At 45.3% G+C, this 23,224-nt stretch overlaps 1 protein-coding gene across 7 annotated transcripts in view; it reads left to right on the top strand.

The window, feature by feature from the left end:
- Window positions 1-23,224, top strand: part of add3a (adducin 3 (gamma) a) — a 145,057-nt gene that overhangs the window by 62,198 nt on the left and 59,635 nt on the right. For 2 of the 7 annotated variants that reach the window (XM_083765101.1, XM_083765102.1), the window contains exon 1: window positions 5,078-5,551. The exons of 3 other annotated variants lie outside the window; for them this stretch is intronic. The gene's annotated coding sequence lies outside the window, so the exon portion shown is untranslated. Of the gene's footprint in view, window positions 1-5,077; window positions 5,552-13,791; window positions 13,804-23,178; window positions 23,196-23,224 lie in introns of those variants that run through there. 2 more of the 7 variants (XM_083765104.1, XM_083765105.1) reach the window with 2 other exon arrangements.

Raw genomic sequence — 23,224 nt, 5'->3', positions numbered from 1 at the left:
GTCAAGTGTTTGCATTCCTGAACGGTTTAGTATCGGCTGACATACTCCACTCCGTCCGCTGCTGTTACAGCTTGGCATCTGATGGGAAACGCTGAGTGAACGCTGATAGCAGGGCTTTTCACTAAATGGATCCCAGAGTGACTGTAGACGGTGAAGCAGGGCGCCCAGCTCTTCCTCCGTCGCACTGTGTTTTTGTTAACTGACTGTATATTATCGTACGGGTCAGGTCAGTAAGAGGCTCACTTAAAGCAGAGGGATGGGCTCGCTTGCAGCGTGGTGTTGCAAAAGAGTCATTATTCACCAGGCTTGAAAAACAGTTGCTTGGAGACCACAGATTATACAAAACACGCATTCAGATGTTTCTGTTTAGTTTTTAGCTTAGACTCTAGTCTTGAGTTGTGTCACAGGCGCACAGAGGAGGATGAGCAATCACAGAAGTTATTGTTTTAAGAAGAGCGTGATTAGTTCATCATTTAGGAGATACACTTGCATAATTTGATACACTAACAAAACGCCTGGTTTCTTAGAAACCATGCTGTGAGTGAGGGCCACTGTGGCATGGTTTCTTAGAAACCATGCCACAGTGGCCCTCACAGCATGGTTTCTTAGAAACCATGCCACAGTGGCCCTCACTCACAGCATGGTTTCTTAGAAACCATGCTGTGAGGGCCACTGTGGACTGGGTTAGAAACCATGCTGTGAGGCTCCACTGTGGACTGGGTTAGAAACCATGCTGTGAGGGCCACTGTGGACTGGGTTAGAAACCATGCTGTGAGGCTCCACTGTGGACTGGGTTAGAAACCATGCTGTGAGGCTCCACTGTGGACTGGGTTAGAAACCATGCTGTGAGGGCCACTGTGGACTGGGTTAGAAACCATGCTGTGAGGCTCCACTGTGGACTGGGTTAGAAACCATGCTGTGACTGTGAGGGCCACTGTGGCACGAACTGGGTTTGAAAGAGCGCCAGCGGGGTCGTCGTGAATTTAACCCCACCAGGACGGGCGAACATTCAGCGAAAATTTTATCCGCAAGCTCTGCTAATGCATTGTGAGCTTAATGTAGATTGCCTTGAGTGTTTCTGCAAAGATATTTAGTGTAAAGTGAAAACAGGAGAGGGTAGAGTATAGAGACGGTGTACTCTGCTCAAATAAGTATAGGGTTTGAGTGGTTACATCTTGTTTAGTTCTGCAATGTAGATCACTTTCAATATGGATTTAGACCTACCGTATGCAATCGATACATGAGACAATAGGTACAACTTTAATTAAGAACACTTATTATGGTTGTGTTGTAATATACAATCATACTACAGTTAGGATTAGTACAAATACTCACCACCGCTGTTAAGATTCTATAGTAGAGTTGTGGCTTGTTCAGCAGTTTGAGCAGTGGGCATTGTGTGTCGAGGGGCATTGGGTGCATTTTTTTCCCCTGACTCAGGCCTAGCAATGCCAGCTTGGGTTTGTGATGGAGGCAGGGGGACGAAAGTGCTGAGTGATATACTGACCTCTCCGTCTGAATCACCATGAGGAGAGATCCCCCCCCCCCCCTCCTCTCTCTCTCTGTGTCTCCCTCTCTCTGCCACTCCTTACTGGGTAGATTCTCTGCACTGCAGATGCCGATACGAAGGCTGTCTGCAGAAAGGAGAAAAGTACTGTATTGCAAAACCGTGCATGCAGAGATTCTATTCCGTACTGCCTTGCAGCCTGAATACACATTGAGACTGAGCAGTTATATGTATTGTAGATGTGGAGTGGGTTAGGCCTCTTAGCTGTTCTTACGCCTTCACCCAGATGATGGCTACTCAGATGGCTTCAATGAGTGAGTGGCATGCGGGGGTAAAGCTGTCGGGTTACGTGTCCTGTCACGTGTGCTGTGCAAGCCGAGTGACCAGTACAGTACAGTTCTATAGTTCTATTTTTTTATACAGTAATACAGCTTTGAAGGCATGAAAAACAAGCCATTTCATGAGAGGAGCAGACTATCTTAACATTATATGTTGCATAAGAGTACAGTGCAATGCATGTGATGGGTAAGCTGTGACATCTGGCAATAATATACACATTTACATGTGATGGCAATTTAGACAGACACATGGCCTCCTTGATGTAGCTAGCTAGGGGCTGTGTGTGTGTGTGTGTGTGTGTGTGTGTGTGTGTGTGTGTGTGTGTGTGTGTGTGTGTGTGTGTGTGTGTGTGTGTGTGTGTGTGTGTGTGTGTGTGTGTGTGTGTGTGTGTGTGTGTGTGTGTGTGTGTGTGCGCGCACACACACACATGCATTTGTCTATTTAACCTGATCGCTAGTCCATCCTGTGCCATTAAGTTAAGGTACCAACTGTGTATGTGCATGCACAGACAAGTGTGTGTGTGTGTGTGTGTGTGTGTGTGTGTGTCTATGTGCACGCTCCCTCTCAGTAAATGGGAATCACATTAGTGTATGTGATTAAATGCTAGTGACTGTACAGCTGATATTAATGACATGTTATTACATTACAATTACATTATTTAAAATGTACAATACTCCTCATAATGTAATGCCACTATCAGCAACACACGCATATGCGCGCACACACACACACACACACACACACACACACACAACCCATACTGACTCAGACTAGGATGTAGATGGGTTTTCATAGTGATATGTTTCCTATTGTCACGTCTCTACTCATCACATCACATTGTTTTGTTTGTGAATGGTAAAAAACAAAATTACTTTCACTTAATAGTATTACATTAGAATGTAATGCTATATTATCCTCAAGGCTCCCACCACATGTCTTGCACAAGATACTGATATTCTGCGCCCTCCCCCCCCCCCCCCCCCCCCCTTTTTTTAGGGGGAGGGGGGGCACAGTGGCACACATACCTCATTGTTGTCCTGTTCCTTTGTTTCTTTCGCTCTATTCTTATGACAATTCTTATGTAACTGCAAAACATTGAAAGGTTGTACCGTACGGACGGTGAAGGGTTTCATCACCCATACCACTCCTTCACACCTGTAAGCTTGTGGTGTGATAATCCAGTTGAAGGTGAAGCTCCTCCTGGCATGGCATTGAACCTCCTCCCCGCATTGACCTTAGCCTTTGGCCCGCTGTAGGTTCACCTCTCACTGAGGTGTTAACGACTCGTCAATGTCTCAATCATGGAGGCCACTTCCTTTGAACCGAGGTGTTACATACATGTGTTACATGTGTCACTGAACGGCATGTGTCACATACCGACACAGTGCTCCCCTAAGGCGACACACACACACACATGTAAAGCTTTGTTATGCGATTCTATACATTCTATCCACATGTATCGTTTTGCTCACCCGCTAACAGTGGCGTGCACAGATAGACACTAGGGGGTGCTAGAGCACCCCCTGCCCTTTTGGCAATTTTGCTCTTAAAAGCAAGTAGTGTGTGGACCATGCGGTGACATTGATCAAATCTTGATAAAAAACGCTTCTACTATATTATTTATTATTTAGGCCCCCACAATCTAAAGCTATGTTACTATGTCAGTGGTTCTTCGATAAAAAAAATATAGCAGACCTACAAGCTCATAGCGCGCCACTCGGTGGCGCGCTATAAGCTTGTAGATCTGCTATTTTTCAATAGCTAAAGCGCCAAAATGGGTTCCCGCCCCAAAATGCGCTGCACAAGGTGCCCTTTTTTCACTTGAGCACCTGCCCCTCTAAATGTCTGTGCACGCCACTGCCCGCTAACTCTATGGAGCGTGATCACTGATCTCATCTCTCTGGTCATGGGTTTGTCCAGATGTAGTATTTTTTTGCATGCTTTTTATTTGTCTTCTGTATTGTGTCGGCAAACTGTTGTCAGCAAGTCATTCTTGGTTGTTTGTTGTTTGTCGTCAGATGTATTAGCCAGAGTTATTGGCCATGATTGAAGTGTCCGTGAGAGTTGAGAGACGAGGCACAGCCAGAGTCAGGTTGTGTTTGTGACCCTCCTGTGTGGTGTAGTAGTGTACTAATTTCTTTTTTTTTTTTTGTACGGTATATCAAAACCTGCCATGTAGTCGTGTACGTCTCGTCTAGTCGAACACAATCATGCAACGGTAAAGCCAATATAATATAATAATAGTCGTATAACGGAAAACTGTCACATAAGCAAGCATTGTGCATGCGATGCATAGTAATTTAGACAGACAGACAGAACTCTTATCGGATATGTTGTAAAGTGATAAATATGCTTACTGTAAGACGCACAGCATCTTTCATGACGTGGTTGTTGACAGACAGTACGCTGGCTGACTGCATGAAGTATGAACCTGCTGATGGGAGCTCTGCCAGATGTGACACAATATTCCTATTATTAGACTCTTGCTTCTCTGGTTTTGGTTGTTATAGGTGCTCTGTCTTTGCACCAAACACCGCTTAATTAGCTTTTGCTTTTTTTTCTACAATGTCGAGGGGATGACAGACAGTGACACCAACGAAGAATGTGCACTCTTGTGTACCTGTATGTGAGATAAACAGAATCTTTTTAATTAATTTAATTAAAGATTGCGGGGCAGATTGTGGACAGGACTGAGGAGGAGGATGTGAAATGGGACATCTAGACGGAGCCGCTGCTGCCCGACCCGTTGAGTTGCTGTGTTGTGTACATGAGTGCAGTGAGTGCACTATACAGCACGACGCCCCGCCCATTATATAAACCCTGACCTTTAATACAGTCGCCTGGGGGTAGGGGGGCCGGGGGGGGGGGGGGGGGGGGGGATGTGAATGGGGGGGGTGTAATGAAAGAGAGGGGGGGGGGAGCAGAGAGGTGTGGAATGTGGGCGAGAGACAAAAAGAAAGTGAGCGGGATAAAAGACGAGAGTTGAAAACGGTGGAAGGGAAACATGAAAGAGAGAGTGAGACTGTAGAGGAGGAGGAGGGGTGTGGGTGAGTCTCTGTGTGTGTGAGCCTGAGCGCTGATTGGTCTAGCCGTGTGTGTGTGTGTGTGTGTGTGTGTGTGTGTGTGTGTGTGTGTGTGCTTACTTCCAGTGGGCGGGGCGGGGATTAAACCCATGTCACGTGGTCGCTTTAGCTCCTTTTCCTCACACACACACACGCACACACACACACACACAGTGACACACACACACACGCCCACGTTTTCTGAGAACACACACACAGACACTCACAGCTGTTGATATCTCTCAGTGGTGATCGGCTGGGGCAGCCAAGGAGCAGAGCACACACACACACACACACACAATCGGGGGAGAAAGAACGTCTTGTTTTCTACCGGCACAGTGAGTCTGATACACAGAACCAAAGAGGATATACTGACTCTCCAAAGTCCAAATCTATTCGCACGGAGCTGAAGGGAGAAGTGGACCAACTGGTTTTCTTTATTGTCGTGGTGTGGCTCTTTCATAGTCGTTTGCCACCTTCTCTCTCTCTCGCGTCCCGGCTTTCTGTATCTATGGGAGACTGACCGACTGTGGCGGAATTTGAGTGAGGGACTCAGAGAGAGAGAGAGAGAGAGAGACATGTGTTTTGACTCTGCTGCCTGCTACTGCCTGCTCTGTCACTGACTGACGAGGAACTATACAAGGTTGGTTGGTCTCCAATTATTTGATTGCATATGGGAATGCTTGTTATGTTATTTGCGGCTGGTTATCAGATTTTTTGTTGGGTGGTTAGGTTTGGCAGCTGGAAGGGAAGTGATCTTTTTTTTTTTCTTCCTCCCCTTCATGTTTTCACTTTGACATACAAAGAGTCAAAGACCAGCTTCTTTCTGAATGGGAGATCACTATTATTTTCCTGCTTTATTTATATATACCTGATTGCATCGGTGTGTGTCAGAGACACAGATATGCTCCCGATAACATCTTGTATTGTAGGGGAATTCCATCCTTGTAGGGGTGCCTGGGCACACATACCTCATACACACACTTTCACATATTATTACACACACTTTCACATGCTGGTCCACAGACTGTCCACAGCAGGCCAAAGGCTTGGCTGGCTCTATGTACTCAGAGGACAGAGTTGACCACAGAGGAGGTGCATGCGTGGGATTTAGTCATTAGCCCTGTACAACAACAACAACAACAACAGTGCTTATAAAGTGCATGTGACCAATAATTAAACATTTCATATTAGAGGTTAGCTTCATATCCCCATAACCCAAAACACAAATACGTGCAGTCGTACCGATTAAGACGAAAACTGCTCTGTCGTTTTTAAACGGTCATAATAACAGTTTTGGTGCTGCAGGCTATAGCCAGAAAATCTAAATGGGAGAAGTGACAGGAGACATCGTTATTTACACACCGACACATCAATGTAAAAGTATAACATGTCACAGTAAATCCTCTGGTACAGTAAAGTATAACATGTCACAGTAAATCCTCTGGTACAGTATATTGTGAAGCTACACTTTCAGCCTGCGCTCTCTAGTTTCACTGTAAGTTTCACTGGTTCACTCCCTGTCTCTGGCTTGCTTATTGGACAGGGAACACGCCTACTTGTGTGGGTGTGTATGCTCGCTTAGTCGCTTGTGTGTGTGTGTGTGTGTGTGTGTGTGTGTGTGTGTGTGTGTGTGTGTGTGTGTGTGTGTGTGTGTGTGTGGATATAATTAGCCAATGTACAGGATCTTTCCTGGTATTGTTACTGTTGGGTCCGAAAGATGAGCCAAAAAGGCGCCCTGTCTATTTTTAGAAGTGGCAACGAACTAGCAGAGGGACACAGCAGGCCGAGGCTTTGAAGCGTCCCCCAGGCATGACAGGGATACTATGAGCAGGGGAAATGGATGTGTGTTTGTGTTTGTGTGTCAGGTGTCACACAGTGTGTAAGACGTGGGACAGAGAGAGAGAGCCAGACAGAAAGAGAGAGTGAATCTTTCATGAATGTGCAGGTGTGTGTAGCCTCCTTCTTGTTGACATTGCGGCGGGCGAATGATGTACCATGTGTGCCCCACGGATGCCGTTACCGGTACCGCCTTCTTCATTCACGTTCTGAAAGTATCACACAGACATTAGCATTAGCTATTTAGGCCACGCAAAACACTGTCGTTACGGCAAAGTATAGAACATGGTGGTTGACCTATACTAGTATGAGGTAGCCATAGAATAGATGAATGGAAAAGGCGGCCTGGGAAATATAAGGTATCAGGTTGGATTCACAGCCCCGGCTGTGATGTGACGTCGAGGTGTCCATAAGCTCACCTCTTACAGTGATAACTCGAATAATACGACACATTTAGTTGATTTAGTCAATACTACTTTGAAGACACACGAAAGCATCGTCAGTCAGTGTTTGTGAGAAATTGAACCTCTGAACCCATTCTGGGTGGGAACCCCTTTGGTGTTAGCATTATGTTATGCTTTAGCTTTTGAAAAATAGCAGATCTACAAGCTCATAGCGCGCCACCGAGTGGCGCGCTACGAGCTTGTAGGTCTGCTATTTTTGAAAAATGTAAGAACGACTGACATAGAAACATAGCTTTTTCAGAAAACTGTCAGGATATAGAAGACATTTTTTGAATCTGATCTCAGGTCAAAATGGGTTAATTAAGCTCAATTCAATACTCAATACTACTTTGAAGACACACGAAAGCATCATCAGTCAGTGTTTGTCTGTGAGAAACTGTGTTAACCACTAGCATGCTAAGTCTGACGCGACACCTTGTAAACAAAGAGTTGTTGTGTTGAGAACTGGTTCACAGCAGCGCCCCACAAACACTTGTGATGAATATTCAGAGAGACAGCCACCTTTCGCCTGGAGGCACAGATCAGACAGATGTGTGTGTGTGTGTGGGGGGGGGGGGGTAGCAAACCAGGGTCACTATAGGTCACAGGGTGAGAGGTCGTTGTGGTCACCTTGCCTCAGGCTGCGGTCACAGTTTCTACAGCTCTTCAGCAAACACAGGCTGAGCCGTCTAGCCGACACAAATCACAGGAGTCTATATCAATTACGCTTATAATGTGTTTACTATTTACTACTCTATTTAATTAACCTTTGTTGAAATGGCCAGCTGGTCCTGCGTCATTTATTATATTCCTGTCTTGGCGGACTTCTTAAAATGTGCTTAATGTGCATGTTAACTCCTTAAAGAATATTTGTCCATGACATTTGGATTTGAAGTGTTGAAAGACAATGTCAGTGCCAGCCCTGATTGAGTTTGAAGTGAACTAGGGCGATTATATTATCCTGATTAGTTTGCTGAATGCATTAATCATGTTTATTGATGAACCATCATTGATTGCAGTGCTGAACATTTTTTCTCATTGTGCTTATTATGACTGACAGTGCTAATGGTGTACGTAATGGTGAATGTGGTGGTATTGCTGTGCATCATGATGACATTGATTGATTTATTGAATATTTTACTGACACATTTACAGCAGTACAATGCCTCTGGTGACTGGCGTGTCGGGAACCCATTTTGGTGTTAGCATCATGTCGTGCTTTAGCTATTGAAAAATATCAGATCTACAAGCTCGTATCGCGCCACCAAGTGGCGCGATACGAGCTTGTAGGTCTGCTATTTTTGAAAAATCGAAGAGCGACTGACATTTTTAGAATCTGATCTCAGGTCAGAATGGGTTCATCAGACCAGTGTGTGTCCAGTGGAAACCTCGTATGAATCTGGTCTCAGATCTGCACGGCGTCTCTCATTTCGTTTTATAATGCCATTTGAATGGGTCCAGTGCTCCTGGGCCCTGGGTGTCCTGGCCGACTTGGAAGCATTAAAAAGATGGCAAAGGAACTGGTTGGAATAACGTGTTCCTTCCACGCGCTATACGTCCAACCATGGAAACTCCCCCCTGTCAGGTGTAAAGGACACTCAGGCATGAAGGAAGCATGAGTTCAAGTCCGTTGCTCTCCCCTTGTCCCCCATATATGGGGACTAGGTTGGCGGAGGGTGTGTAGAGCCCAGGATCACATTATTAGATGATTGACACAGGGGTGAAAAATGGGTTACAAAATCGTGGGATAACAAATATTAGAAAAAAAGAAAAAAAGGCAAATGTATGAGACATAAAAAACAACCAAAGGCTTGTCTCCATTGGGTTCCATTAAACATTCGACACTCAAGCAACTGGACAAAAACAACAACAGTACAACAGACGATACAAAATAAAATAAGGTAAAAAAGAAAATAAACTTTTTTTAAGCAGTTCATGATATAACATAGAAGCATGTGTGGGGGGGAGGCAGGGATACGACACATCATGGAGGATGTGCCACTGAAAAGCTTACCAAAGAATGTAGGTGATGTAAGTGATGATTTTATGTCATTTTTTTTTTACTTTAAGAGGGACTTTATAACTTTCAGGGCTGTTTGTTAGAGCATTCCACTGTGTTGTGGCTGCGTAGTAGAATGCATTCTTAACCCATCCTGAACGGGAACCCTTTTTGGTGTTGGCATCGTGTCGTGCTTTAGGTATTGAAAAATAGCAGATCTACAAGCTCATATCGCGCCACCGAGTGGCGCGATATGAGCTTGTAGATCTGCTATTTTTGAAAAATCGAAGAACGACTGACATTTCTAGAATCTGATCTCAGGTCAGAATGGGTTAATCAGACCAGTGTGTGTCCAGTGGAAACCTCGTATGAATCTGATCTCAGGTCAGAATGGGTTAACCTTGAGTGACTTGAACTTGGGGGGGGGGGGGGGGGGTCAGAGGAACTCCCTTTGGTGGAGTACATTGGGCATCTCCTACTCTGGAGAAGTAGTTTGCCGCCAAGTACTTGAGAACTGCTCCTTGGAGGAATGGGTTGACAAATGGCTTGTATACTGACAGGATTATTAATCACTTAAAGGACCGCTTCACCACTTTTCAACCAAATACCACAATTTTCTTTTCTACTCGGTCTGTGTCATGGGATGGGAGGGCTGTGGGCAGTTCAGAAAAATACCCCGGGAGGAAAAACGGGAAAGCTTTCAGAAACCCGTCCACAAGTGACATCATCGTTAGGCAGATTTATTTTTTTAAACAAGGTTTAAAAAAATTAAAAGCTGCATTTTCTATTAGCTTGGATTCCCCATCGATGATGTCACTGCAGGCCGACGCAGGTTTCACAGCCCCCCCCCCCTATGACATAAAGACCGAGTAGAAATAACTGGTGCCATTTTATCATGATAATTATTAGTGAGGACCGATTAAATAAAGATAGGTTGACAAGTGGTGAAGTGGTCCTTTAATTAATGCCCTTTTTCATACTTCAATCTACAAGTTCGTAATGCTTGTGTTGTGAGCTTGTAGATCTGCTATTTAAAAAAAAAAGTTTACAATCTTTGCCTATAATAACATGTCCAAAACCGGGCTATAGCCAGGTTGAAACTGAAATGTTTAACGATGAGGAGGAGACCAGGCCAAGTGCAACAGCTGATCAAATAAGATGTTCAAATTACTCTCACCATTACATAATTGTGAAACCTAAAATTGTGATTTTTGATTAAGTATTTTAGATTAATCGTACAGCCCTAGGGTTGAACTGTGACTTTTGGCCCCTAATAGATCCATCTGGACCTGACCCAGGGTGTGAGAGGAAACACAGCTGTGGAAGACATCTGCCTGGAAGTATAGATAGAGACAGAATAATTGGCAGAGGGTTGAAGCCCAGATTTCTTTATTGTCACATCTTGTGTACATAAAGATGCGTTCATTATTGTTCCTCAGACATTGTGTAGCGACAGTAATAGTAATAGTTTATTGTATTAAAACCTCTGAACCCATTCTGGGCGGGAACCCCTTTTGGTGTTATAGCATTATGTTATGCTTTAGCTTTTGAAAAATAGCAGACCTACAAGCTCGTAGCGCGCCACCGAGTGGCGCGCTACGAGCTTGTAGGTCTGCTATTTTTGAAAAATGTAAGAACGACTGACATAGAAACATAGCTTTTTCAGAAAACTGTCAGGATATAGAAGACATTTTTTTTAATCTGATCTCAGGTCAAAATGGGTTAATTAAGCTCAATTCAATACTCAATACTGCCATTTTTCTTTGATTAACTAGAGAGATATGATGGCACGTGCCAAGGCCCTGCTTGCTGATGTGAGTGAACAGGGACTGACGGGGACTGACTGGAGGAGCAGTGGTTTGGGGGCGTGCAACAGTGTGTCTGTCTGTCTGTGGTTGGGTCATCTTGTCCCCCCCACATTTGGCATGAGACATGAGAAAGAAGCCGTAATGCAGGCCTGGCTTTGCGGTGTCAACACTGTGTGCGTCACGCGTGTTTTCTAAATGTGTGGGCGTGTGTAGCTGTGCATGTTGTAACTTTTCATTTTGGAGATGCTTGCAGCTGTTGCATCCCCAACAAGACTGTTCTATACGGTTTCTACCTGTCCAGCACACTTTGATACAGTCTCTCTCATCATGTATCTGCATAGAGTTTGGTTGATTAATAATGAAAGCCATTAATGCGTAATACACTAATCTAAGTGTAGCATGATAGCGGTGTCTCCTTTTCTTCACCTTTTGAACCATCATCCATCTTGTTGTATACCGAGTTGATCAGTGATCACAGACAGTCCCCAACGGGTCTATACAATTGTGTGGGGGGGGGGGGGGGGGGGGGGAGTTATAGTTATGTTATTTTCTGTTCCTTTCTCTCCGGCAAACATAGACAACATGACCCTTCATGTAGGCTTGTAGATCAGCTGTTTTAGCCGACCCATCTGAAGGACCCTCTGGCGGTCTCCGTCCGGACCCCACTTTGAGGATGGCTTGGCCTGCTACGGCCCACACCATAAAAGTCATGTGCATTATTGCTAGAGATGCGCCGATCGATCGGCCACCGATCATGATCGGCCGATCATGCCTGTATCGGATCGGATCGGATTCTCAAAATAAATCAAAATTGCCGATCAAAATGCCCGATCAAAACAGACAGTGGGACAGTGGCAAGTCTCCTTTAAGGGGGCGCCTGTTTTTGCAGCTCCGGTCGCTGTTGAGAGCTTGTAGATCCGTCTGTTTGTAGCGCAGCTGCGCAGCCAGGGAAAAAATAAGAAATAAGTTACGGGAGGAATACTATCATCCGACGGAGCAATGCTCCGAGGTGCGCTGCGGGTCGGGATTGGGTTGCGGTTAGGTTTAGGTGTCTGCCCCGGGGGAGGTTAGGGTTAGGGTGAGGGAGGAGGTAGGTTGTCGTTCGGACCAATGCTCCGTCGGATGAAAGTACTGCACTCATAAGTTACAGGTGGAGATGAAGTGAAGTTGGAACGGACAAGCAGATGCTTGTTAGCTTGAAGCTAACATCAGAACCACTGGGCAGGCTACATGTTGCTGTGGCTACCACAGCAACATGTAGCCTAGCCTGCCCAGTGGCCAAGTCTCCTCCTCCCCGCAGAAGTCTTGCCTCCCCGCGCCGTTGGAGGCTGGGAGTGCCGGCGGCTCCATGCTGCTGCTGATCTCAAGGCTCTCAAGGCATCGCGCGTCCTGCCTGTTCCTGCTGGGCAGTTCGCTACGCGTTGAGAGCTTGTAGATCTGTCTATTTTTGCAGCGCTGGTGTCTGGGTTTGTTCACGTTGTCAATAAAAAAATTAATTAGATTAAAGGCGGAGATGAAGTTCAATCAGTGCTTAGATTACACGCTAATCTAAGCACTAAACTAACGATCAGCGAGCCTATACAGTATACAAGTGCTAACACTAGCAGCCTGCTTTTTATTTTAGTCTGTACAGTGAAATGTTCAGTTGTCTGTGTCCGTGCACTGAACATGTACGGTATTTATTATTATTATATTTTTGTATTTGATGAAGAAGAAAGCTACAGTTTACTCTCCAAGTTGTCTCTAAGACAGTGGTTCCCAAACCTTTTCACGTCAAGGACCCCCAAATTGACACTGATCAGCCCACGGACCCCCATTTGAAAAGATATGCCAGGGACCCCCATAAGAAGATTGTAGCAGTGATTCTCAAATTTCTCCACCAGTTTAATTTCAAGGACCCCCAGTTTGACTACGAACCCCCATTTCAGAGGGAGGGCAGAATCCATTTCTTGCGACCGACGTCCGTCACGACGGACCTGTCCGTCGGGGGGTCCGCCGGTCCGTCGGGGGGTCCGTCGGTCCGTCGGGGGGTCCGTCGGTCCGTCGGGGGGTCCGTCGGTCCGTCGGGGGGTCCGTCGGTCCGTCGGGAGGTCCGTCGGTCCGTCGGGGGGTCCGTCGGTCGGTCGGTCCGTTTTTGCGTCGCGACCGTCGGTCGCAGGGTTAGGGTGGATGGATTCTGCCCTTGCTGCCCAAATGGTAACTCTGTCATTTCTCTACCGTTTTGGACGGGGGTGGTCTCTTTGGAATCGTGTGGCCCCCCTGGAGGTTTCTATGGGGGTCTCGAGGTTCGGGGACCCCTGGGGACCCCCACGGACCCCCAAATGGTAACTCTGTCATTTCTCTACCGTTTTGGAGGGGGTGGGCTCATTTGAATCGTGTCGCCCCCCTGGAGGTTTCTATGGGGGTCTCGAGGTTCGGGGACCCCTGGGGACCCCCAGGGACCCCCAAATGGTAATGTCACCTGTGGACACTAACTGTAATTGTCTCGCTGTCTCGCTGCTGCGCTGCGCCGCACAGACAGCAGCTTGTGTCAGTTGTGTGTAACATGTGCGTTCGTGCCGTGTTGCTGGTATATTATTATTATTATATTTTTTGCGCCGCCGCGTTGTCTCGCTGCTGCGCTGCACAGACAGCAGCTTGTGTGTAACATGTGCGTTCGTGTTGCTGGTATAGATATTATTATTATTATTATATATCATATCCTCCTTCCCAGCCTCCCCGTCCTGGACGGCGCAGAACAGCGTTGGATCGCCGGCCGCCTATCGTTGATCGCCCGCCGTCTCCTCGAGGACCGCCGACGCAGATGGTTTACTGCTATATGCCATAGTGTTTATTATAGCTACTATTATTATTGGGCATTTGCTAACTTAACGGTGTGGCACGTATTATTGTAGTGTACAGTACATTGGGTACAGCGGTCATTCAGGCTTCAGAGGGCTGCTTACAGGGGTGGAATATTCTCAGGGTTGGCTTCACCTGTCTCTTAGCGCCCCTATATTGGTGAACACGCATGTTTGTATTTTACTGCTGTGATTTTCGATAGAAGTGTTATCCTATTTTGATATAGGCTTATTGCAGTGATCGTTGGTGTGCACTTGATTTGCCGTGGCATCTTTTGTGGTCGTGTGTACTAATGTGTATACGATAATCGATAATATATGTGCACTAATCAATCTTTGGGCTGCTTAGGAGATTGGGTGGGAACAAACACTGTGCTATTATCCAGATTCCTGAGGTGGACATTTCAAGAGGAGCTTGTGATTATTGCTTGCCTAGGAATAGGATACAGTGTGTTAAGTTATGAGAAGTTCTGCAGCTTACACGTTGCATTCGGAGAAAAGATTAGATCCATTTAGCCAAGCATGGCATATTTATTATTATATTAAGGGCTCCCTGTCACGCATCATTCTCACGGTGACAGACCCAATACAATACAATCACTGAATGAAAAAACACCGGTCCGCTCCACACACAGGCAGTGGTCATGTGACCCGAGTTACCTGATCACGCCATAGGAGACAAACATGCATCCCATACCTTGCGCCTTGGCGCCTCACAGTGGCACAAGCACAACACTGCATATCACACAGAACAGCAGTACAGAATTACACACAATACACAAGTGAGGACATACATCCCGTCAAATCTCAACACAGTGCCTATTTATATTGCTATTTGCTACGTTTTAATAATTGCCAGTCATACAGTATAAATTGCCACATTGTTATACCTATACATTTACGTATTTTACTTGTATAGTGTTATATTTGATATCCTGCTACATGATTTTATACTTACCTGTTTTATCTCCGAGCTTATAATAAACTTTGTTACTTTTCTATACGACCTGCCTGCTGCTGAATATATTCAGAGTATACTCTTCATTAGCAAACTGTAAATAAAGTACTAAACGAAGGAAAAACCCCCGCGGGGATAACTGACGTTATAAGAAGATAACGCCCCTGCATGACACCTCCCTGGCCACCGTATAGCGCATTGACAGGTCTGTCTGTCTGTCTGTCGTAGCATGCAGATAGACAGATAGGGGGGGGGGGGCAGTTTGACAACAGCGGCTGACACATGTTCATTGATGATGATTAATAGGCCTACTGTATATGCTACTGTGCTGCTGGATCGTCGATAAATGGACTATAGGCCTACTGAACTTTGATGTTATACTGCACGGATATAAGCGAACCAGTTTATCAATGTTGGATAGTTGGATACCTGCATGCGCTCTTTGCATGTGCACGGCAGATGGAGAGAGAGAGAGAGAGAAAGAGAGAGAGAGAGAGAGAGAAATGAGCTCCGTTCATTGGCTTTATAGGCAAGTGCAGAAGGTTTATAACGACAGGTGCCCACCTTAGAGTAGCCTATATATATTAACGGGTGCTTTGGCTCTTGCGCGGAGTTGACGCCGTTGTCTATAGGCCTACGTGCCAGGATGATTTTAAATAAATATGTCTCTGTCTCTGCGTCTCTAGAGCTATAAAATATATAGCACACATCATGTGTGACACATGTGTGCACATACACACACACACACACACACACACACACACACACACACACACACACACACACACACACACACACACACACACACACACACACACACACACACACACACACACACGAGATTCTGACAGAATGCAGCGGCGCATTCTTAAAATAAACAGATATACAAGCTTATAGTGTACCATAGCGTACATACCAGCATACTTACCGTTCAATAATAATTAGCATGTATTATTATTAACGAAAAACAAACAGTTTTTTCAAACAGTTGTTTGAAACAACTTCTGATTAGTTACTAACTTTACTAGACCAATTTAAAATAGTATTAGATGTTTTTCGTTAATAATAACTTATGCTAATTATTACTGAACCATTTTAGATGTTTATATTTCACCAACAGGCATGATATGAATTTATAGGAATAATAGGCCATCAGTGGCCACCGGTCGACTCCATTTTGCGCATTACGGCGCCTAGATTGAAATGACCACATTAATCAACAATAGACCATACTGTTCATTGAAAATAGCTGCAAAATCACTATAGTTGTGATGGGATAAAGTAGACCTTTTAAGTATAGTTACCAAGTAGGCCTACCATTAACCCCGCGATGCTGAGCGTGTGTTCCAGCTAAAACTAAGGGTAGGTCTATAGATTTTTAGGGTTAATTATTAGGACCCGATTTTTAATTTCATTCAGAGGGAGAGTCAAGGTATATATTTTATATATAGTGAAACATACATTTCATCGATATCCTTCATCGTCTTCATTTCTTTCATAGTTAAAGCAATTGCTAAGTGGTCTATTGTCTAAAAAAAACACACACAAGCATGAACAGTAGACATCTATTCATCATTATTTATTTCAAATCAAAATACAAACCACTGTCACCAACTCGTCTCGAAGTTCGCGCACACACACACACACACACACACACACACACACACACACACACACACACACACACACACACACACACACACACACACAACGAACGGTGTGGTCACGGTACCGCTGGCTGGCCTCTGTTTTAACGTTAACGTCAAAGTCCAGTAGGCCTATAGTCCATTTATCGACGATCCAGCAGCACAGTAGCTGTATACAGTAGGCCTATTAATCATAATCAATGAACATGTGTCAGCCGCTGTTGTCAAACTGCCCCCCCCCCCCCCCCCCCTATCTGTCTATCTGCATGCTACGACAGACAGACAGACAGACCTGTCAATGCGCTATACGGTGGCCAGGGAGGTGTCATGCAGGGGCGTTATCTTCTTATAACGTCAGTTATCCCCGCGGGGGTTTTTCCTTCGTTTGGTACAGTTTGCTAATGAAGAGTATACTCTGAATATATTCTTTCAAATGAGGTTTGGCCTTATATCAAACATACATGCTCAGTATTTTTATTAATACATTTGCAACTATTTGAATAAAGGTTGTATATCAGTGAAGCCACCACAGCTCATGAAACATAATAGGCTGCATGGCTAACAGGGCTTAGTGCTTCCCTATACCATATCTCTCCTTTCTCTGGCTCTATGACTTATACGCCCATGAAAAATGGAAAATATAAATTTCATTGAGTGTATACCATTTGGAATTATACCAATCGGTTGAGATTTGGCAGATTATAGCCAATGTTAAATATCAACTTTTTGCGCACGGGCCATTGGGACTGTGGCGGCGGTGTTTTACCTATAGGACCTCTGCTTGGATTCATGGTGAGTGCGCACCGAAAAGTAATTGGAATATATTTTTCTTGCCACATTATAAACAAGTTTACTTTACCTCCTCACTGTCCTCAGTGTTTGGGACGGGATGTAGGCCTGTATCATGTGCTGTCTGCGTGCATATAGCGCTGCGCTCCAGTGAAATTGTCATTGCTTGAGAAAAACGGATAAGGGCAGCAGGCAGGTCGTATATAGAAAAGTAACAAAGTTTATTATAAGCTCGGAGATAAAACAGGTAAGTATAAAATCATGTAGCAGGATATCAAATATAACACTATACAAGTAAAATACGTAAATGTATAGGTATAACAATGTGGCAATTTATACTGTATGACTGGCAATTATTAAAACGTAGCAAATAGCAATATAAATAGGCACTGTATCTATAGGCAAGCAATAATCACAAGCTCCTCTTGAAATGTCCACCTCAGGAATCTGGATAATAGCACAGTGTGTAATAATAGTAGCTATAATAAACACTATGGCATATAGCAGTAAACCATCTGCGTCGGCGGTCCTCGAGGAGACGGCGGGCGATCAACGATAGGCGGCCGGCGATCCAACGCTGTTCTGCGCCGTCCAGGACGGGGAGGCTGGGAAGGACAAGCTGCTGTCTGTGCAGCGCAGCAGCGAGACAACGCGGCGGCGCAAAAAATATAATAATAATAATATACCAGCAACACGGCACGAACGCACATGTTACACACAAGCTGCTGTCTGTGCGGCGCAGCGCAGCAGCGAGACAGCGAGACAATTACAGTTAGTGTCCACAGGTGACATTACCATTTGGGGGTCCCTGGGGGTCCCCAGGGGTCCCCGAACCTCGAGACCCCCATAGAAACCTCCAGGGGGGCGACACGATTCAAATGAGCCCACCCCCTCCAAAACGGTAGAGAAATGACAGAGTTACCATTTGGGGGTCCGTGGGGGTCCCCAGGGGTCCCCGAACCTCGAGACCCCCATAGAAACCTCCAGGGGGGCCACACGATTCCAAAGAGACCACCCCCGTCCAAAACGGTAGAGAAATGACAGAGTTACCATTTGGGCAGCAAGGGCAGAATCCATCCACCCTAACCCTGCGACCGACGGTCGCGATGCAAAAACGGACCGACCGACCGACGGACCCCCCGACGGACCGACGGACCTCCCGACGGACCGACGGACCCCCCGACGGACCGACGGACCCCCCGACGGACCGACGGACCCCCCGACGGACCGGCGGACCCCCCGACGGACCGGCGGACCCCCCGACGGACAGGTCCGTCGCGACGGCCGTCGGTCGCAAGAAAATGGATTCTGCCCTTGCCATTTCATGCCACTTCTATCTCTGAGACCCCAATTCATATTGTAAAATCAATGTTAAGTGTTAACCCAAACGGGTCCATTTGGTTCCAAACTATCCTTTTAGCTGGGGACCCCCTGGAACTCCCTCAAGGACCCCTGGGGGTCCACGGACCCCACTTTGGGAACCACTGCATTTTGAGTCTCTACAGTTTACTCTGTAACCTCCAAGTTGTCTCTAAGAGAGTCTAGAGTGAAATATTGCACGTTGCCTCAGCTTGCAAAAAAACTCTCATCTCCTAATTTTTATACTTACAATGTCAATGATGTGTAAGAAGAGTACAGTAGAAAATACAGTAAGTATATATGCTACACAATGGAAAAAAATATGGATTTCACGACGCTGTGATCGGTATCGGCAATATCGGTATCGGCCTATACTGTTTCCAGTGATCGGTGATCGGCCCAAAAAACCTGATCGGAGCATCTCTAATTATTGCTTTGGTGCAGTAGAGTAGAGAGAGGGAGGGCACCGAGCCCAAAAACAGCCCAGCTGCTAAAGGATATAGGCTTTCATGCATTTATATTACCTCAGAGCTGACTATAGGCTTTTGAGGACTTGCATAATACATACCTGAAATGAGTGGCTACAAATAGTGATGAAATTTGGCATCAGCTGCCCCATTAACGCGAATGTTGTATCTTTATCTTTGTCAGTGTTCATTTGCCTGCACTATGCACACCACTCAGTATGCAGAACAGATCTGGCAGGGCCATGGATTCAATATCAGGTTATGTAACATGCAGCACCGTCCAGCACCCAGCTGTCTGCACTTTACAGAGACTCTTTGGGCTTACTGCGTTTCCATGTCAATCTCAGCTATAGCAGGGACAACCATAGACTAGAGAGATAAATAGAGTATTCCTGTATGGATCTAGTGATTTAAGAGAACATATAGATTGTAGGATTGGCTTCTCCTTCCATCTCGGGTTCAGAGGGACCATCCTATTGCTCATCAGGCTTTGGCTTGACGGGGGGGGGCATGAGCATAACATAACTATTTTGTACATTGTCAGTTCCTGCACATCTGATCTACAATTTATCTATGATGTTGTATAGATTGGCCATCTTCACCATCTTTGTAGGACATGACGCCGTGCGATGAAGTATAAAATAGTGGTTTAATCGATTGGTTGATTTAAATTATAATTACTTAATTTTTATTTATTTAATCGTACTTGTTGATTATCCGATCATGCATTGGTAGAGTATTCAGTTCTTGTGAAGAGCATGAATGCTGTTTTTCTACACACTGCATTCAGATAGACATCATATATTATTATGAAGGAGTGAAACTCACTCGGCTACAGATTGACAGGTGTGACGGAGGAGACCAATTAAGGGCCGACCGCCGTAGCAGAAAGGACTGTCTTTGCTCACTTACACAAAAACTATGTAATGGGAATGGTTTCAGCCCTGAAGCGATCTGATCAACACAACCTGATGAAGGTCTCTGGAAAACAAAACATTGATTCCCATTCCCATTTGTATGTGCAGTGAGTGAACAGGATTCTTTTATTCTGAGCCATCTAGTGCAGCCAAACACATTGGCCCTCTAAGTAGCTCTTTTAGATCAGTGGTACCCAAGACCCAAAAGATACATTTGGTGTCTCTCCAGCAGATTGAGCTCGCAAGGTTTCGCCATTCTGACCTGAGATCAGATTCATACGAGGTTTCCACTGGACACACACTGGTCTGATGAACCCATTCTGACCTGAGATCAGATTCTAAAAATATCAGTCGTTCTTCGATTTTTCAAAAAATAGCAGACCTACAAGCTTGTAGCGCGCCACTCGGTGGCGCGCTACGAGCTTGTAGATCTGCTATTTTTCAATAGCTAAAGCATAACATGATGCCCCTAATTTAAGGAATTGAAGGTATTATTTATGAGATTCTTTTCAAACATGCTTGAAATGGGTTTTTTTTTAATTCATGAAAAATGGTGAATTGTTGAAAATCTTTTGAAATAACAATAAAAAACTAAAAGTACCCACAACATGTATCCACACTATTTAGGAAACAGTGTTTTAGACCAGGTGGCTGTTAAGTGCCTTGCTCAAAGAGAAGAGTAGCTGGGCATTGGGAAAGTATGCCCTGGTTTTCATAGACTTTCTAAATCGGGTTTTCATTTCAAAGCCCAAAATGTATGGAGTCAATTGGATGTGGCTTCCGGGAGCTTTCACTTTTCATGTGTATAAATAGCCCACGCGAGCTTAATTTGTATATAGTTTGCACAGATCGGATAGATATACACCTCTAGTCAATCACGGAAGGAACTAAATCTTTCATGTAAATCTGGATAATCCTGCATTCAGTGCACTTGCAGATTTAAACAAGCACTGTTGCTTGAGTTACAGTTTCCAGTGCCACTCTGTATGGATCTTACAAAGCAGTTTCAATAAGACTGCTAACAGTATTGCCTTAGCTGCAGCTGTTGCAGCCTAGCAAAAGGGACCTAATGGCTCATGCATAATATAATAGTATCTATGGCTAGGCTCCCCAATCCAATCCACAAGTTGTGTGTTTCAGTCTCCTAATCCCAACCATCTTTTTAAGTGGCATTTGACCTGAATGAGCAGCTTAGCATTGCAAAGCCCAACCCAACCGCTCGCCCTCTTCCTTTCCCAGAATCAACAACAGAAGTAAGATAGTAAGAAACAGTAAGAAAGGAACAGAGAATCAAAGAGAGACACCAGATATGCTTCCTCCTGCCACAGTAACCTTAACCCATTCTGAACGGGCACCCATTTTGGTGTCAGCATCATGTTATGCTTTGGACATAACAGACCTACGAGCAGACCTACAAGCTCATATCGCGCCACCGAGTGGCGCGATACGAGCTTGTAGGTCTGCTATTTTTGAAAAATCGAAGAGCGACTGACATTTTTAGAATCTGATCTCAGGTCAGAATGGGTTCATCAGGACCAGTGTGTGTCCGGCGGAAACCTCGTATGAATCTGATCTCAGATCAGTATGGGTTAAACGTCAGTAGGCCTGTTGTCACACGGTCAGTGGGGCTATGAAAGCAGTCACCGCTGGAAGGCCCAAACAGACTGTATCATCCTCTCTGTCACTCTCCTCCATGTCCACCATCTGTTAGGCCAGTCCATACCGTTAGCCACTAACCATTAACCACTTTAACATTAACCAGCCATTAACCACTTCTCAACACAACATCCTACTACTTGCAAATAACGCTGGCAAGTGCAGGACTGCAGGTTTTTTCCTTCATATTAACTTTATTGGTCTCTATCCTTGGCCCAACAACAAAAATGCTTTGCTACGACTGTGACAGACAAGCTCTCTGCTTTCTCTGCTCCCAGTTTCTCGTATCTTTGCAGGTGATTTGTAGGCAGAGCTGAATGCTTCATCAGGAGATCATGAACCTGCGGGTGTGGCTTTATTTTGTGTGTGTGTGTGTGTGTGTGTGTGTGTGTGTGTGTGTGTGTGTGTGTGTGTGTGTGTGTGTGTGTGTGCGTGTGCGCGTGTGTGTGCGCGTGTGTGTGTGTGCGTGCGTGCGTGCACATGTGCGCATTCTAAACATCTTGTAACTGAGAAAATGTGCAAATTGAGCATATGTATGTGGTTCTGTTGACACTAAACTGCATGGAACACACACACACACACACACACACACACCCTCCCTCTCAGCACTCGTCTGAACTGGATGACTGTCGTGATTGATGGCTGCCCAGCTGCCATCTGCAGTCTACTCAAAGAGATAGACAAATTGTATAATTTTTTGCATGAATAGTTTGGACAGGCGCCAGCATACTTTTTATGTGACAGATGTAATGTGATAGTCATCTATGTCTGTCTGTCTGTCTCACCGTCTGACTGACTTTTTGCATATCTCAAGAAGCATTCATCCAAATCAGCCCCAAAGCGTGAAGTGAATCGGATGAGCGCTTCTCAATAACCCTAATAACGCTAGAAGCTCTCACTCTAGCGCCACGAAAAAATAAAATAAAAGGTGTAAAACGCAGAAACCTATGGCCTCTGTAGAGTGATGTTACCATAGGTGCCTGTTGCTGTTTAACCCATTCTGACCTGAGATCAGATTCACACGAGGTTTCCACTGGACACACACTGGTCTGATGAACCCATTCTGACCTGAGATCAGATTCTAAAAATGTCAGTCGTTCTTCGATTTTTCAAAAAAATAGCAGATCTACAAGCTCGTATGGCGCCACTCGGTGGCGCGATATGAGCTTGTAGATCTGCTATTTTTCAATAGCTAAAGCACGACATGATGCCGACACCAAAATGGGTACCCGAGTGTCAGAATGGGTTAATGACGTTGCGCAGAGTGGTCCTAATGGGAAAAAGAGGTGGCTGTGAATGTGCCTGAATAATGCGTTTCATATTAACTGTACAATATGTGCAGACGCGGTTGAGGGGCGGGATAATGAGCCTTCTTAGACCCAAGGCAGAGTACTTATGAATAGTGTGGGCCAAGTTTGGAGGCAAGTGGAGTTCTGGTATTAAAGCTAGATCCAACCGACACCACGTCGACCCTGTTCTGATTCTGGTAGTAGTAGGATGTGGCCATGGCATGGCGGCCGTAGCAGTTGGCCCATTCTGAACGCCCACGCCTCAAACGGGCCATAGGTTGTCAAAAGTCAGTGGCGTGCACAGAT

Source organism: Protomyctophum parallelum (assembly GCF_964188405.1).
Source record: "Protomyctophum parallelum genome assembly, chromosome: 5".
Lineage (NCBI taxonomy): Eukaryota > Metazoa > Chordata > Actinopteri > Myctophiformes > Myctophidae > Protomyctophum > Protomyctophum parallelum.
The sequence above is the reverse complement of the archived record's forward strand: the minus strand, read 5'-3'. Positions and strand labels throughout refer to the sequence as shown.